General features: G+C 37.6%; 1 protein-coding gene across 2 annotated transcripts in view; it reads right to left on the reverse strand.

Annotated features, from left to right (window-relative positions):
* Positions 1-12105, reverse strand: part of LOC125233399 (G protein-activated inward rectifier potassium channel 3-like) — a 54093-nt gene extending 41988 nt beyond the window's left edge. Inside the window, exon 1 of one of the 2 annotated variants that reach the window (XM_048139403.1) lies at positions 11824-12101. The gene's annotated coding sequence lies outside the window, so the exon portion shown is untranslated. Of the gene's footprint in view, positions 1-11823 lie in introns of both variants that reach the window. The other variant, XM_048139408.1, reaches the window with a different exon arrangement.
* Between the last annotated feature and the right edge of the window lie 7068 nt (positions 12106-19173).

The raw sequence follows: 19173 nt of genomic DNA on the forward strand, positions 1-19173 counted from the left end.
GTTCCGCCGGTGGCAGTGTTTGGTGTGGCCGTATAGAGGTTTGTCCTGCAACCCTGTAAAAATCCGACTGTCGGTCTACCTGTTCCAGGTAAAAAAATGTTGGACGGCCTGCATGCGACAAATGTGAGAAAACTGACTACTTTTGTTTTGTATGGCAACTTTTAAATCGTAAGAGATAGCCGGGGGTGCTCGACCAAATGTCATACAGATCTCGGAGTAGAAAAAAGTTGTATTAAAAAAAATTCAAAATGGCCGACTTTTTTTTAAATTTCAAAATGGTCCTAGCGCGCTGAGATTTGGCACACGAGTGGACGGCCGACGGATTAGTATTCAAAAAGAATATTATTGAAAAATTTCAAATGGCGGCCTTTGTGGGCAAATTGAAATTTGTATGGAAGATTTTTTTAATAACCATATCTCCGTAACGGTAGGAAAAAGGTCAAAAAAGCTTGAACTACACAATTTCAAAATGACCGACTTTGATTTTGGGAAATTTGACTTTGTCCCCTCTCGCCGCCGTTTTTGACTTTTCCAAAAAAAAAATTCTCATTCCTATTTTTGGCCCCCGTTTTTACCACGTGCCAAATTTTACCGCGCTCGGACCGAAGATAAAAAAAAATAATTCAAAGTCGGCCATTTTGAAATTTTGTAAATGCCATTCGATGGACCTAAGATAACTGTACAACATTAGTTCAAGCACTTTAACCTTTTTCCTACCATTACGGAGCTATGGCGATTAAAAAGAACCTCCATACAAATTTCAATTGGCGTTCAAAGGCAGCCATTTTGAATTTTTAGAAATTTTCTTTTTGTATACTAATCTTGGGGCGGCTATCCACCCGTGTTGCGACGTACAGACTTGCAATTTTGAGTTTTAAGTATGTTATTATAGCTTACTAGACGACGAAAATTTCTGCGTTCCGGTCTTATCCAGAGGTTCTCAAATAGGGGCCTGAAAATGCGGCGAAATGGTTCCAGTAAAGGATGGTACGGCAGTGTTGGCTTCGTGCTCGACTTGGCGGGGGTACTGCCGTGCCCCCAGATTAAATTATAAGATAGTTAAGTTTAATGAAAAGGTTTATCTATTTGTATTCTTTTGCAGCAGCGTCTCAGCGAATCACAATGAGTTGTCTTGCCTTCGGCCGACCAATCGTATTAGTCTCTCGTATCTAAGTAATATTTAACGAGAGCGGTGATAGGCCTGTTTAAAATTATGGATATATATTAAAATCATAGTTCAAAACGATGGTTTTTGCCATACCTTTAACAGGCTTTAACACTGGCGTGTTTATTTTTGATAGGGGATGATTTTATTATTTCATAGTATAATTCCTCAATAAGGAAATGATGTATCTATTATTTTCGAGATACCTACAGTATCAACCATTTCAAAAGCTTTAACTGTTGTTTTGTGAAAACTTTTTATATAGTACTTTGGAGACTAGTTTCGAAGTCGTGACAGTTTTCAGACGTCTGTGACTGGCATCGCCTCGGCCATTTTGTACAACCGCGTTAAGAGCAAACGTCACCCAGCGTAAAAATCAACAAAACAAATCATGCAGTGATATCATAAAGAGATACCCAAAAACGCTGGCTACGCTAACAGGACTCAGGGTTCAGCATGAGCTAAAGCTTAGGTACTACTTTCCCAAGCGCTTATCATGATGAGTCGTACCAAAACAGCGTGTCTTTATATAATCTCTATATTGTACCAAACCTGAGTTCTACTAGGTACAGCCGAGCCAGTGTCAGCTCAGTGTCAGCTCTATCTTGGATACTGCTCACCCACGAACTCACCGTGACGATTTCTTTAATTACGATGATAATTTGTTTGTTATTTTTCGAAATACATTAACTTTAATGACAATTGGCGTTCATTAATTTTTAATGGTTAATGACAATTAACCTTTTGACTGTGTAATTTTTGTTAATTACCGTTCGGCCAATACGCTAGGCATTTCTTGCAGCCAATCAATAAATAATATCCTAAAACATCTGGACGACCGAGCTTCGCTCGGTTCTATTTTATTATATCACGTCTTTAGAAAAAAAAACTTATAAATACAAGAACAAAAAAAAACAAAACAAAAAATTAAAACTTAATTTCTGGCCGGGATTCGAAACCCTGACACCTGCAATCTGTCTGCGAACATTAGACCGACCTCGTACGACTGAGCTAAGCGCAGCCGATGTGCGCGGGGCGAAATTAACGACCATATTTAACGTTTACTAACGCGAAAGAAAAACTCATTAAAACTCCATAATTCGCCGTTTTCCGGGACCTAAGGCTACGCTAGATCGATTTTCCAACCCCGAGAACCCCTACATAACAAATTTCAGCGAAGCTAATCTTCGGGTGGCCGTCCACCCGTGTGACAAATCTCAGCGCGCTAGGACCATTTTGAAATTTTTCAAAAAAAAAAAGTCAGCCATATTGATTTTTTTAATGAAACTTTTTTCTACTTAAAACCCTGTATGACATTTGGTCGAGCAGCCCCGGCTATCTCTTACCGTTTAAAAGTTGCCATACAAAACAAAAGTGGCCAGTTTTCTCACATTTGTAGTATTTTTCAATTTCTTTTATTTCATTCCAATCAAGGCCTCTTGGAGATTCTACAACAAAAATTTGAGCACTCTACGACAAACTTGAAAAATCATCAAAAAAAAGTCGGCCATTTTGAAAAAAAAAAAAATGGCGGCGTCAAAAACTGCCCAGGGTCCTCTATGACATTTTGGTCGAGCACCTCCCGGCTATCTCCTGCCGTTTGGCCAGACCGTTCAACATTTTTTTACCCGGAACCGGTAGACCGACGGTCGGATTTTTCCGGGGTCGCAAGATCAACCTCTATACTACCACAGCCACACCAAATACTGCCACCTGCAAAATCTCCTGGCTATTTTTGGAAAAATGTCAGTCGGGTTGCAGCTTTATATTATATAGAAAAATAGAATAGAATATAGAATTGATAAATAAATGAATATACAAGAATTGCTCATTTAAAAGTATATGATATTCTTAAAGAAAATATATAAGTTATATTTAACCAAATTAACATGCAAAGAATTAAGTTATTTTATTTCATCTTTGTTTAAACGACAGGTAGGATAGGATAAGATTGGCTTAATAGTAATTTGAGGAAAGATTTCGTTTAATTTTTATCTAAAAAACCGGCCAAGAGCGTGTCGGGCCACGCTCAGTGTAGGGTTCCGTAGTTTTTCGTATTTTTCTCAAAAACTACTGAACCTATCAAGTTCAAAACAATTTTCCTAGAAAGTCTTTATAAAATTTTTTTTTCATATTTTTTAAACATATGGTTCAAAAGTTAGAGGGGGGGGGGGACGCACTTTTTTTTCCTTTAGGAGCGATTATTTCCGAAAATATTAATATTATCAAAAAACTATCTTAGTAAACCCTTATTCATTTTTAAATACCTATCCAACAATATATCACACGTTGGGGTTGGAATGAAAAAAAATATCAGCCCCCACTTTACATGTAGGGGGGGGGGGGGGGGTACCCTAACAAAACATTTTTTATTTTTGCACTTTGTTGGCGTGATTGATATACATATTGGTACCAAATTTCAGCTTTCTAGTGCTTACGGTTACTGAGATTATCCGCGGACGGACGGACGGATGGACAGACAGACATGGCGAAACTATAAGGGTTCCTAGTTGACTACGGAACCCTAAAAACACTACGTGACGTCACGCGAGGCAAGTCCATTGGGCGTTTAGTGTTTTGTATTCGATATCAGTTATATGACTTCACCACGTTAAATATTGCCGGTTATAAAAAGTACATCCTGTATTTTGCTTTATAATCCTGTATTTTCTACATATAAATTCCTCACCATTTTACGATATAATATGATCTCGTACCAACGTCGATCCCCACATGTACTTCAAAATAAAATATGAATAATCGGCGGCGCGTGTGTTAGCTCATTGAATTATATATATTTTATGTATGTGGATTCATATTGAAAGATAAGCGCTCAGCTACCTGCATAGTGAGTGACACGCTTAAATATAAGTCTAAAGTACTTAGATGATAAATCGCATTATTTTATTTGGCAGTAGTAGTAGTAGATTCCACGATGTATACTAAATTTATTATTTATAAATTAAATTATTTACTGACGCATGTGGAAAATAGGTATATTAAGTTAAAATTGTTACTCTAGTAGTCTTATCAAATACAACCCTTTCAGGCTTAGCATTAAATAGCGTGATGCGCACAGTTGAAATAAATTTTGGCGTTTTGTACACAACGTGCGGTTTGTCGAATGTCGAGAGAGGTCATTGCCCTTCCCCGCTGCCGCGCCACGGCCGCGCGGTCGGTATCATAATACCTACACTACCCGCGTCACTGCGCTCGCTTGACTTGATCGAACGCAAATATTAATACCGTATTATTTTTCGAAGCATTCTATTAAACTTACCCAAATTCACGTATCTTATTTATCTTGTCTTTTTAGTTAATAAGATAAGAACTCTAGTAACTTTAATATTTTTTTGGAATGGTAAAAACCTATTTTTGCTAAATTATCGCAAATTTTATCAAGCACTGGAGTAGGAAAACACAATTTCAGTTTATTGATATATTTAAAGGAGGCAATGCGACGTTTCTTATTTTTTTTAACATGAATATTTTTTTGTGTCTGTTTCGCTAGGTATGACAAATTGTCATATAGCACTCGAGTAAATTGACCCAAACTACGTATACACGCTAAAAATATCATTCTAAATGCAATACAGTTACATTTTTTCTCTCGAATATTTTTTTTACCACATTAGGTCAAATTAAAAATTATAACCACAAATTACCAAATTACTAAAAAAGCACCCTAGGAATGTGACCCAAAACGAAATGTTAAATTTATATGTTATCAATGTATTTATAAACGAAAACAAAATCGACTTTAATATTTTTTTAACTTAGGGCCCAAAATATAGCCAGCGCCGCAGGACTATTCTACATGTAAAGTGGGGGCTGATATTTTTTTTCATTCCAACCCCAACATGTGATATATTGTTGGATAGGTATTTAAAAATGAATAAGGGTTTACTAAGATCGTTAATTTTTTGATAATATTAATATTTTCGGAAATAATCGCTCCTAAAGGAAAAAAAAGTGCGTCCCCCCCCTCTAACTTTTGAACCATATGTTTAAAAAATATGAAAAAAATCACAAAAGTAGAACTTTATAAAGACTTTCTAGGAAAATTGTTTTGAACTTAATAGGTTCAGTAGTTTTTGAGAAAAATACGGAAAACTACGGAACCCTACACTGAGCGTGGCCCGACACGCTCTTGGCCGGTTTTTAAAGGTAGATCGGATGTACCAAACAGGATAAATGTTCTAAATTATGCTCGTTTTTCCGAGCCTCTTTACGTAACATCATTTATTTATTTATTGGTAGGTAAACGGTATCATAAGATACTTTAAGATGCCTTTGATCGATTAATACCTATCCGTGTCCTTATAAGTCTAGCTGAGCATTTCTTTTTTTTTGCCATATTTTTTTATTTTGATTTTTTTAGGGTATTTTAGGTCAGTTGTACCTACTCAGAATCACGAGTACCTTCAATCTCACTGGGAGACAAAAAGTGTCCCAGGATTTCCATACATATTTGTTGCTTTCCTCTCTCTCTCTTCCTGGACAAACCACACAGCATGTACGGAAAATGGTAACGAAATAAGAAAACATCGTATGGGACAATTTTTTTAACTACTAGGATTAAAAAAGCTAGTGATTCTGAGTAGAAATAGCATAATTTTTTTCAAAAATATCACATTTCATAAAAGTGGCAAAAAAATGAAATGCTCAGCTAAAGTGTTATCCGTGCAATGATAATAAACATTCAGAACATAATTTCGCATCCCATTTTACTGTCTTCAGAGGCAGCGGGAACTAGAATTTATTGCAACGATTACCTCTACAAACCATGAATGGAGCAGGAAGAGTCTATTTCTGACTCATATGGCTATTGGACTATTACTATAGTACACAATTGACCAGTGATTTGATTGCAGGAAAGTGCCCTACTATTATTGCTAAGTGTGATTTTGATCACGCGACTCAGTGAGGAGGCGAATGGCGAAAAAAAGCTACGGACTTCCGAAAGAAAGGCTCTAAGTCTGTCCCCAAACCTATTGACACACACCTTCCAACACAAGCCTTCTTGAGCTTACCGCGGGCCTCAGTCAATCTGTGTAAGAATGTCCAATAATATTTATTTATTTTTATTTATTTATTGACGCGGATTCGGCTTTCGCAGACCTGCAAAAAGCGCTCGTTAAGTAGTATGAATAAGCGTAAGCATATGTTCAGCGACGACCAAGCGTAATCATTTTCATACTAATGAGTGATTTTTGGTTGGTTAGAGCCGCTAGCCGATACCGTGTGTCGCTAGGTTTGGGGAAACCCTAAGTTGTGAACTTTCCGGGATTGTGTACAAAATATCATAAATCATATTCGCACTAAGCGTTTCGCTTCAACATTTCTTTTGCGAACCGCCAAGGAGTGGAATGCCCTGCCTGTGTCTGTGTTTCCGCGTGTGTACAATCAGGTCTCTTTAAAGCAAGAGTAAATAGGTATCTCATAGGTATTTAAGCATGCTCCACCGTAGACCGCATCATCACTTACCATCAGGGTGCGTAGCCGAATGGCACAAACGCTCACGAAACGCTCACGAAACGAAACGCTAGTAGATATCTATCTCTATCGCTCTTGCGTATTGGCGCGACAGAGCCAGACTATCTTTCGCGGCGTTTCGCGTCGGAAAAATGCCATTCGGCTACGGGGCCAGGTGTGATCGTGGTCATTCGTCTACCTATTCATACTAAAAAAACCAAAACCACCAGTCAGCCAGCATAGATCCTTCGGCCATATTACCGTAATTTCTACTGGTCGTGTCGGACTCGGACCTGCACGACAATTGCAGCGACCTTTGGAGTGAAAAATTGTCAGTTCGTGACCCTAATATGTCCGGTGGATACACTTCCTTCGCGGCCTCTATGTCAAGTTAGGGTTTACGCTATTCAGGTAGGTGGATCAGATATAATTCTCACAATTTGGTTTAGACCCCTGTCGAAATGGTTGTTAAATGGTTTAAAAGACCATTTAAATTAGGTTACACACCTTTGATAGTAGCTCAATTTCGTATGATTGGATTAGAACAAGTACGACGTCTCACGACACGGTCAATTCGCGGTTGACTCACCCGATCTTCATGATAGATTGTGTCGTTCACAAAGACGGGCGACTTGACTAGTAATGTCATGTAATTAAAGGTTTTATTTAACAAATCAGAGCGTCATACTGGAGGACACGAAATAGGGGGGAACTTGGTCAAGATGAACCGACAGGCATTGTGGGCTTCAAGGGAACTATACCTTCCATGCTATTTTATTCCTGTAGCGTTACTATAAATATCGACGAGGGTACCTTACTGTCTTGTAAAATGTAAATAGCCGTCATAGAAAGTGAAGTAGAGTTGCTTAAAATGTGTTTTTATGCAATTACAATTATTTTTATTCGTATGTAATCATTCATAAGAGTGCCCTTTGATATATCATTTTAATTCCGATGTCAGAGTATGTTCGATTTGACCTCTTCATTTCTCAACCTTGTCGTGTCATGACCACCTAAAATGCGCAAATTGTTACTCAATCACATCAAAACCCATAATTATTAGCACCATACAATTAAGTTAAGTGAGTACCAATTATTTTTAGTGTTCGCGTAATTCGATGGTCAAGTGATCCATGTGTTGGTATAGTCGATAAGACACCAAAAATGGCGCGAAATTAAAATTTTCTTTGGGAATCATTTCTTTCCATTCATTGTGGATTTCCTACTTTTCGCATTTTTATCGTTATACACTATTTAATAAAATTTTTGTTGTCGGATGAAGTTTTCTTCAGTGTTTTTACTATTTAGACGTGTAAACATTTAGGGCTGATACAGTTTATAATACAATATTTATAAAATGCATATAACAACTTTACAATACCAATAGGGTTTTAGTCATATTTTTACAATAAACATTCTACAATTTACATACATACATACAATCACGCCTGTATCCCATGAAGGGGTAGGCAGAGCACATGAAACTACTTAAGTTTCAGTCTTGCAAAACTCCACTCTTTGTAAATAAGCCAAATAAGGGGTTCCACTCTTGGCAAATAAGGGGTTGACAGAAAACGAAACTGTGACATTGCAGTGACAGGTTACCAGCATCTCGCCTACGCCACAATTTATCCCATATCCCACAGTCGCCTTCTATGACACCCACGGGAAGAAAGGGGGTGGTGAAATTCTTAACCCGCCACCACACGGGAAATTTACATACATATTTCTACAATTTAAGAATATTTATGAGTTTACTGACAATCAGTCATTACTTTTTGGAAATTAAACCTTCACCCCTATATTTTAACTCAATGTTTTGAATAAATGTCTATTAAATCCCACAAAACCTTTATTATAACTTAATGTCACTATGTACCTAGTTATAATACACGTCCAGAAATCTCAGAACGCGATAGGCACCCGACAGAGCTTTAGAAGGTTATGGGCCACACGTACTGTCGTGAATGTAATGTATGTCATAATAGCCTTTTATCCTGTTACCTCTACTTAGTATTTATGACTAGCCCAAGCTACCTGACTAAAGCATTAGAAATAGACAACTCGGTAATAAGGACTGTCAATCTGTGTCTGCGACACAGTCGCGAATGTCGCGGTCAAAGTCTGAACATCAAGGGTTAAGGCACATCTCGGACACTGGCGATCAAATATATGAAAGAGGCGCGTTCCTAGCACACATTCTAAGCTCGTGTAGGTAAACGCGTACCATGCATGTATGAGTGCATGAGATATTACAGGTTGACTGTTCGCGTTTTTGACAGGCGGTAACTGTGAGGTAACCGAGAGGGGGTGGGCGGCACTTTCAGCGGGGAGCGGGAGTGGCCATACTGTACGATAGTACTCTTTATTATAAGTAAACAGGTGGTTAAGGTTAACTTGTCACTAAAAAATTCAAATTTTCTATGGGACGCTAACCTTCGCCCTACATTTTCAATATTTGTCGATTTCAAAAATATCACTAATTTTCTCAAAATCCTTTGCATTGTGGTGAAAAACATATAGGTTCTTATTATTAAGATGTGCAGTGAATAAGATCAAATAACTCTGCATCTAATGATTAAAAACTCAACTTTCTAAGGAAGGAATTTAACAAAAATCGCGAAATTACTAAAATCGCGAAGCGTCTGCACTTAACTGTAGGCCTAGCACATGATGGCCGCGAGAGTATCTCGCCGCGAGATAGATGACACGTCTTTTTCTAACTGTATTAATGACATAAGGACGGGTCTATCTCGCGGCGACATACTCTCGCGGCAATCATGTGCTAACCCTGCTGGAGACCGAAGAGCTGAGGACTTCATCGCACAACGTATCAGAATTACAATAAAGCGAGGAAATGCCGACAGCATCCTTGGTAAGGCAGCAGCAGCAGGCTTGGCAAGGGCCTATTTTAGATATAAGCAAGCTATTAAAGCTCGGCCACACTAGAGCATTTTGCACATGGTTGCTTGTATTGTAAGCCTATATTTTGCAACTCTTGTTCTATAAACTTCTAATAAGTATTGAATGACACATAAGAAATCAGAACAACATTTTGGAATAAAAGAATTAGCATGCGCGCTGTGTTATGTGTGACCGCGCGAGCGTATGCAGAGCGGCTGCTCCGCTGACGCTACGCTATCAAAACGCCCTAGTGTGGCCGAACCTAAATTTTACATAGGCTTAGTTTCTGTAATTTATTAACGCAAAAAAACTGCGCTTTCTATGGACACTGCCAGTCTTTATTTCTAAGTATCTCCAATACACACTCAAGAATCCAGCTTACATCTAAATTCCTAGATACCGCTCGATTTACGACCACACTTTTCCACACATCCCAATCTATTTACAATTTGTAACTTATCTCTGGGACGTAAGATTTCAAATCGCACTCGTTTTAAACTTTGTAATCGGGTACTTGCGAAGTTGTAAAGGTAGTTTAGTAGACACGTTGTCCGTGTAACAGGCTGAGTAAATAGGACCTGAGGCCATTCGCTTAATGAAAACAGTATTTTACTGGGTACGCTTTGTTTTTGTTAAGTATTCATTACTTTAACTAGGTTTTGAGAAGAATATAATTCTCTCGCGAATTCGAAAATCGTCGTTACAACTTTCAGTTCCATTTAAGTATGTTTCAGGGATTTATTTTCAAAAATTGTTAGTAGGGAATTGATTCAAAATATTGAAAGACTAGTTATATCTGAGGTTCTTTATTTGACGAGCTTTTTCTCTTTATCGGATGTAGGAAGGATGGCAAATGCAAATGTCCAAGATGGCGCCTTTATTACATAGGATAAGATATCGGTCCTACATCCGATATCGGATCGGATAAAAACGCACTCATCAGGCTTTGTATTCAATGACGTCTTCAAGTAAAAGATACCACACCTTCGACAACAATAAAGACAGTTTGCTAGAGTTGCTACATGAATTGCTTACTTGTTAAAGCGACTATATGCTACCTTCTAAGACCTGGAACTCCAAGAAGAATTAGTTTTCTTTTTGAATTTGGAACCTTTTGTTACTCAATAAAAGTTCAACATGTTGAAACATGTGCAAATATTTGTACACGACGACTAAGGAGGTTAAGCTACGGTATATGGTACATTTTGATAGAAATCAACACATACAAAGTACGATTACACATGTTTCATTCATTTACAATTCAAATGCATTTACTGTTTACTAAGTACAATAATATGTAATTCAACGCCTAGTGCGAGTAAACACTGAGTTGTATATTATTTCAGCTGACTTTATCAGGTAGCAAATATTATTTCATTTTGAATCAACTAGAAAATAGAAATGTTTAGAAGCAGCAAATATGCGAAGTGTGATAGATAAGTTTAGTACAGTCCGCAACGCAGTATCAAGTTATACATATTTATTCCGTCTGTAAATTATACATATTTGTTCCGTTTGTATGTAATGGAAGGATTGCCACGGAAGACCAGCGTTAAAGTATCCAAAAGGTACCTTGACACCAAGCTGAGTGGAAACCTTTTCAGTGACGTTTTATTTCAATTTTTGTGACATGTTTTTGTAATTTATATAATAGAATAAAAAAACTTTATTCAGGACGCTTAAACATTTATATTGTTTAAGCGTCCTGAATAAAGTTTTTTTATTCTATTCTATTCTATAAGTTATGAATGACGGATCACACTATAGGAAAATACCAGTCAGAACACTGTTGACGTTGACACATTGTTTTATCTACGCTACTATTAGGTACAGATGCTGACTGTCCCTTCTGCGGTGTCAACTAAGTTTATTGGTAAATTCTAATAATGTTTCATGGTAAACAGTCTTGTTGATGTTACGGATCAACTAATGCCTTCATTTTTGGCAGTTCTTGCTTCGGGAGATGTGGCAAACAGGACTGGGTATATTTAGACTTGAGACTCTGAAAATACCAGTATCTCATTCATTAGACTTTGTCCTCCATTCACCTTTATTAGTAAGCTCTGGCAGGGAAGCATGGTCGCGCGATAAATGATAAAACATCAGGCCACCCCTATCGCACTTTTTGTAAACGCGGTAGCGACGGCCAGATGTTTTATCATTTATCGCGTGACCATACTTGCCTGCCTGGGGTACTTTGTACTTTATCTCAAGATACTTTGAATTTATGAAATAATCCTACTTTTAAATGACTACATAAATAATGTAGGTATACGTACCAACTTCATCAACATAAAGGACACAAATTCTCTTCAGAAATCACGCAGCTTCAAAATATATCAAACTATTGCCATTCTCGTTTGAAAAAAGAACCTTTTATTTTTAAACTTCCTCGCGGGATTTCGAACACTTCCCGTTTTGAAAAAGGAACAGATTGTTTTTAATTTTTGTGCGTGGCTGAATTCACTAGGGCTGCACCATCGTACCGGTTTTTGGCGAGCGTTCAGATCGCCAGGATACTGTGGACTGGCAATGCGTGCGGAGTCCGCCGGTACCTACTCCAATTGTGGACCGCGATTATTTGTTAACTAGCCACGCGCTCGGAAACAATTGACGGTGTTCGCTGTTGGCCTTTGCAGATAAGATTTTATGCCCATTTTGCTGCAGATTGTGCAGGGCCACTGGATCAGGTTAAGTTTTTTAGTGACCATAGAGTAATATACCATAGATTCGTTAAAGAGTAGAGCTGCAAAAGTGTAGGATTTGCCTTCAGGCATTTTCACAGTTCAAACCTAATTTGTCTCTCCTTAAGCCTATCTGAGAGAATTTATAGGATGTCCAATACCCAATTAAGAGTATTTTAGTGCGCTTTACAATCTTTTATTTAACTTTTAATATTTGTATAAGTAGGTATGTACCCAATTAACATTATTCGAATGAGAATGTTTACATACATATTTAAATGTGTATCATTTGAGTTACAGTACAATATTAAGCTACTTACCTACTTAAACTATTTGTATGGACACAGGAAGTGGCGGTGATGTGTGAAGGTACCTCATTAAAAAATGTCAGTAACTACATTATTTCTCCTTAGATGCATTTTCACCTTCGTCATAAATATGAAATAGCAACTTACACAAATATGCATAGCGCGATCCCACATAGCATTCCCAACGCCTCCGTGTTGCCACTTGTCACTTGTCAAGTCGATTGTTCGACACCTTTTGTCGAGCCGTCCCATTTGTCGCCCGTCTTGTCAATCATTCAAACATGCTACCTGACCAGTTTAGGAAGACCTCTACCTACAAACTCTTTGGAATAAGGAGACGGCCATATTGTTTGGTCGTTGTGTAACAGTTTCATAACCAATTGAAGTAGAGAAATGAGTTTTATGAATAATGAGTGGTAGTTTTTTTCGATTGGACAGCTTCAGGTATATTTTTGGGTTAATTGGTTTGTTTTAAATAACTAAAATCGGTTTATATAGGTACTGAGTTCTTCAATCTTCCGAAAAAAATCTTGATTTCATACTTCGGACGCAAACCCTGCCCCCTACAGTGCTTACGTAATGCTTGAACGGGGCTTTATCAGCAAAATAGTAATAACATTTACTGTTATTTTATATTTACTATACTTTGAGTTTCCACCCTACCTAAATAGTAACCTGTGTGGTGGGTTAAGAATTTTACCACCCCCTTCCCTCCCGTGGGTGTCGTAGAAGGCGACTGTGGGATATGGGTTAAATTGTGGCGTAAGCAAGAGGCCGGCAACCTGTCACTGCAATGTCATCGTTTCGTTTTCATTCAACCCCTTATTTGCCAAGAGTTGCACTGAAGCTTTAGTAGTTTCATGTGCTCTGCCTACCCCTTTATGGGATACAGGCGTGATTGTATGTAAGTATGTATATTTAAGTTTCCATCTAAACAAGAAAAGTCAATGCGATTTTTTCCTTCCTCGCTCGCCGGATTAAATCAAAGCACTTTAAAAGTAGTAAAATTTTTAATGAATCATCACTGCAGCTGCCGTGTTGAATTTCAATAAATAATCGCACAGCAACACTTTAGACCAGTGCCCCATTTCTCAAAACTGAAAGTTACAAGTTACAAGCGGAAATCTCCTTCCAACTTGTCATATTAGACATTGACTACCACTTGTAAAATGTAACTTGTAGCGTTGAGAAATGGGACCCTGACCTAGCCAACGTCATTATTAACATTATCATAGCTAGTTCTCTATATCGTTCCACCGTATTGGCACGACAGAGCCAGCTAGCTACGGTAACAATATGAGCGTAAGCCATGCGTAAGCTATTGTGACGCTGAGGTACAGTCAGCATTAACGCCTTTAAAACTTGTTGTAAGTAGGTAATCAGATAATATGGGCACCAGCTGGTCGGGCAAGTTTGTTGCTGTTACTAGGTTACTACCTACCTTACACAGAATTAGACGATAAGTAAATAATCGCCAACAAACTGTCATACAGTTTAGCGAAAATACTATAATTAGAATAATACTGTGTAACCTTCGTTGAGTAAATAAATTTAAAAATGTCACAGTTTCGTTTTCTTCCAACCCCTTATTTCCCAAGAGTGGCACTGAAGCTTTAGTAGTTTCATGTGCTCTGCCTACCCCTTTATGTTATACAGGCGTGATTGTATGTATGTAAATTTTAAAAAAAAGTAGCGGATCATTACAACGCGGAAATAATTGTCATTCTGTAACTGCTGAATAAGAGATGCGTGTCCAAACTGTCCAAACATAAAGAATACCTAATAAAATTTTGACAAATGCTTTCTGATAATGAAACTACCGTGAGACACTGACATATTAAACATGTAAAGTCGGGTAACTCACGTAAAATTGTCGAAGGTCGCTCGACATGTTTTGCGCGTGCTCAATGAAAATGCTCCTCGTTACGGAGCGAAACATGTCGAGCGGCCTTCGACAATTTTACTTGAGTTACCCGATTTTTAACCGTCGCCTCATATCTCAAGAAGGACGGTTATCAAGTCGTCTGTATGTTTTTTATTTTTTTTATTTTTTATGTTTGTTCCTCGATATCTCCGTCGTGCCTGGACCGATTTTGAAATTTTTTTTTTGATTGAATGTATGTATATACATACAGATTGGTCCCATTTTTCTCAGAACCCAGTTCTGATGATGGGATCCTGGAGAAATCGAGGGAACTCCTCAAATCTGAAAGGCATACATATGGTGATTTTTGTGTTAATAAAGGAACAGCATGCATTTAGGTACGGAACAGTGACATTTGGTGCAGTGGAACTGCTGATGATGGCCAGAACGGAACTCTTCAAATCTGAACGGCACGCTTATAGTGACTTGGGTATTTTTATACGAACAGCATGCACTTTCATACAGAACAGTGACATTTGGTGCAGTGGAATTTCTGATGATGGTCAGAACCGAACTCCTCAAATCTGAACGGCACGCTTATAGTGACTTTGGTATTTTTATAAGAACAGCATGCACTTTCGTCCAGAACAGTGACATTTGGTGCAGTGGAACTGCTGATGATGGCCAGAACCAAACTCCTCAAATCTGAACGGCACGCTTATAGTGACTTTGCCATTTTTATAAGAACAGCATGCACTTTCGTCCAGAACAGTGACATTTGGTGCAGTGGAATTTCTGATGATGGTCAGAACCGAACTCCTCAAATCTGAACGGCACGCTTATAGTGACTTTGGTATTTTTATAAGAACATCATGCACTTTCGTTCAGAACAGTGACATTTGGTGCAGTGGAACTGCTGATGATGGCCAGAACCAAACTCCTCAAATCTGAACGGCACGCTTATAGTGACTTTGCCATTTTTATAAGAACAGCATGCACTTTCATCCAGAACAGTGACATTTGGTGCAGTGGAATTTCTGATGATGGTCAGAACCGAACTCCTCAAATCTGAACGGCATACTTATAGTGACTTTGGTATTTTTATAAGAACAGCATGCACTTTCGTCCAGAACAGTGACATTTGGTGCAGTGGAACTGCTGATGATGGCCAGAACCAAACTCCTCAAACCTGAACGGCACACTCATAGTGACTTTGGTATTTTTGTAAGAAAAGCATGCATTTAAGTTCAGAACAGTGACATTTATTTAGTTATGTTTGTTAAGCATATGTTTTGAAGTCAAAGTTTGTCAAGCTTCGATTTCTTATAATATAATCGGATTCATGAGGAATTGAGGAAACTCCTCAAACCTTAACGTTATACGTATATTCATTTGTGTTTCCATCTAATAATTAAAGCATTAAAAGCAGTTTTAAAAAATACTTACACATTTCTACATAATCCAACATTCGCAAGTAGCTTTCACCAGAACCCGAAAGGCGACGGTTTTTTTTTTCTTAAAAATTATACATGTTAAAAATGCATTCTGGCTCTGTCGAGCTAAAACGCAAGAGCGATAGAGATACATAGCTACGAAACAGACATACGTTTGCGTTTGTGCATTCGGCTTAGGGTTGCAAATAGAAAAAAAAACAAATGTTTTTTATCAGAATTATGAAAAAAAACATGAAAAACGTTGTTTTTTTCTAAATATGTTTTTTTTTTCAGATTAACAAATAATACGACAACAACGATTTTAAGCGATTTGTAACGTTTCAATAACAATAACGTACATTTTAATTCGATAAACATTCAGTATGATGCAAACATTTATTGCACGGAAATCCCCGACGCGGCGTGGAGCGTGGAGAGGCGGTGATATTGCCAACAGTAAATAGCGACAACTAGTAACTACAGATTGTGTACCTAAATGTTAGTTTTATAAAACCAGAACTTAAAGTTATTAAATGTAAATTAATGTTAACATAAAGTCTAAAAAATTATAAATACTTTTAGTATTAACTGTAAGTATTGCAAATTTTGAGATTTCGTCCTTTAGAAAAAACATACTACAGAAAAAACAGTTTTTTTTTTCATGGTTATTTTCCTTTTTTTTAAGCCAGAAAAAGAACCGTTTTTTTTGCAACCCTAATTCGACTACGCACACTGTACAGATTAATCTGTAATACATATGTACAATACAATACAAAGCATTTATTCATGGCAAACAAACAATACAGACACATTAACAGTTAAAAACATAATATAATATCTGTATGTAGAAAAATTTAAAATTTGAAAAAACCCCCGACCGCGACATAGTAGACCGATTTTCATGAAACATGGCTAAGAACACTCCCGACTAACTCAGCTATCAGACAAAAAAAACTTAATCCAAATCGGTTCATTCGTTCGGGAGCTACAATGCTACAGACAGACACACATACAGACAGACACGTCAAACTTATAACACCCCGTCGCTTTTGCGACGGGGGTTAAAATAGTTATTTGTTATACAAGGTGGCAAAGTTGTATTTTAACGTCGAGTGTGGAATTGGAAAACGAGCAAGTGAAAGGATTCTATAGTTGAACCACGAGCGAAGCGAGTGGTTCGAGAATAGAATCCTGAACTTGCGAGTTTTTTAACACACGAGAAGTAAAATACATTTGCACCCGAGTGTAACACAAAATTTTTCCCTTCACTATAGCGAGGAAACTACAACGCAAAAAATGCGTTTATCACTGCTTCCAGTAGTTCCACAGGCGGTAAATCATCTTTATTACTAGATTCACCTACTTTTATCAATTTTAAAGCAGTTAATTTGACTTTATTCAAGGTCAAATTACTTTACCCACTAGTGGATAAAATCCGTTTTTACCCGCTGGTATTAAAGGACAAAACACCTGTTTCCGAGCTAGTGAGGGGAAAAGTAATTCAAGATATCAGGTGCCGTAGCCGATTGGCATTTCTGCGACGCGAAACGAAAACGAAACGCCGTGAAAGATGGCTCTGTCGCCTGTGGCGCCAATACGCAAGAGTGATAGAGATAGATATCTACGAGCGTTTCGTTTCGTGAGAGCCGTGGTGAGAGCGTTTGTGCTATTCAGCTACGTACCCACTGTACCCAGATACTTTTGGTTGCTTCATCCGCTACTATTAAGGCTGACTGTACAGCTGTACACAGGTACAGGATATACCAGCTAATCCCCCTACACCTAGCATTTCGGCATGACAGATGGACTCGTTCAAGACCACACCGATTATCGAATTAGGACCCCGCTGCTCTTTCGATTGCCAGGGCCGCTGCGTCCGCCGGCCTTTGTGCATCCCTATTCCGATGGTGATAATGAAGTGGTATAGGATGTTGGGATGCTGTTGGAATGCGGTTGATGCAGAATTGCAGCACAGATAATGTATAGAGGCAGTTTTCTTTTTCTTGGTCAAAATAAAAGGAGAATGGGCACTTTTGCATGGGCGTCCCATGAGTGTATACGTATTAGACATAATCTTGTTTGAAAGCTCTGTAAATTCTGTAATGTTTGAGTAAATAATAATAGTGATGAAAAATAATAGAAAAGTAGATAGTAGTGAATCATTCATTGGTGATCGGTACTTAAATTGGATGAGTTAAATTGAAGTTCAAGGGACCGATTTTTATGATTTACGTTCTTCATACTAAGAATCGTACCTCATTTTTTTAGCGCCACCTATTAAATACTATCATAACTACACTGATAATGCCTACAATTTTTTTTTCAAAATGTGTTCCTTTTGACGTAATATCATAATATTAAAATAAAGAAACGTGCCATTTGTTCATATAAAAAATAAAAACACGCAAAAATATTTGGGGAAAATATGATTACGGCCACTTCCAGACAGCGCCATCTAGTTTTAAGCCTAAAAGGTCCATACATTTCAGTGTACGCTTTTTTGTATGGGCTTTGTTTGTCCCGGTATTGCTGCCGGTAATGCCCGGTAATGTGTGTATGTATGTATGTATAAGCTTTATTGTACATAAAGGAAACAAAAGAGACACAGTTACAGAGTCAGTAATATACAATGTAGGCGGACATATCCCTTAATGGGATCTCTTCCAGTCAACCTTTGAGGAAATGAGTAGAAGCGAATTAACGATGAGTGACCAATTTAAAAATGTACAACCACTAAAAGAATTAAATGCAAATGTTGTATACACATGATAACAAATATACAGGGTGGCCCATTCAAATCGGTCAGTATGGGAAAGTCTGAAACTGTAAGACATACGAAGATTTGTTCTTAGGAACCATGTCACCGATTTTGATAAAAAGAAAAACTGCATTCATACAATTAAAAAAAAAAGTGTACCCAGCTGGGGAATCGAACCCGGTTGTTTTGAAAAAATAAACTTACACTATTTCTATTCAGATATCGTTTGTGTAGGTCTTAAGCAGTAAATATCTCTAAGAAACATAATGTCTAAAATGAATAAAATGCATTTTTTTCACATACTTTAATTTATCATAGTAGGTGTTCAAAGTGACCACCGTCTTTTTCAATACAATATTCAACACATCTAGGTAACGATCTTACTATTGCATTTTGTATCTTCATGTGGTGAATCTGCGTTAAAGTTGACTCTATGGCTACTTTTAGGTCTTCAACGGTGTTATAGCTATTTTTGTACACTGTTGTAAAGATGAAGTGAACTTGCTGAATATTGTAACGGTGGTCACTTTGAACACCTACTATGATAAATTAAAGTATGTGAAAAAAATGCATTTTATTCAT

The sequence above is a fragment of the Leguminivora glycinivorella genome, chromosome 14, assembly GCF_023078275.1.
Source record: "Leguminivora glycinivorella isolate SPB_JAAS2020 chromosome 14, LegGlyc_1.1, whole genome shotgun sequence".
NCBI lineage: Eukaryota > Metazoa > Arthropoda > Insecta > Lepidoptera > Tortricidae > Leguminivora > Leguminivora glycinivorella.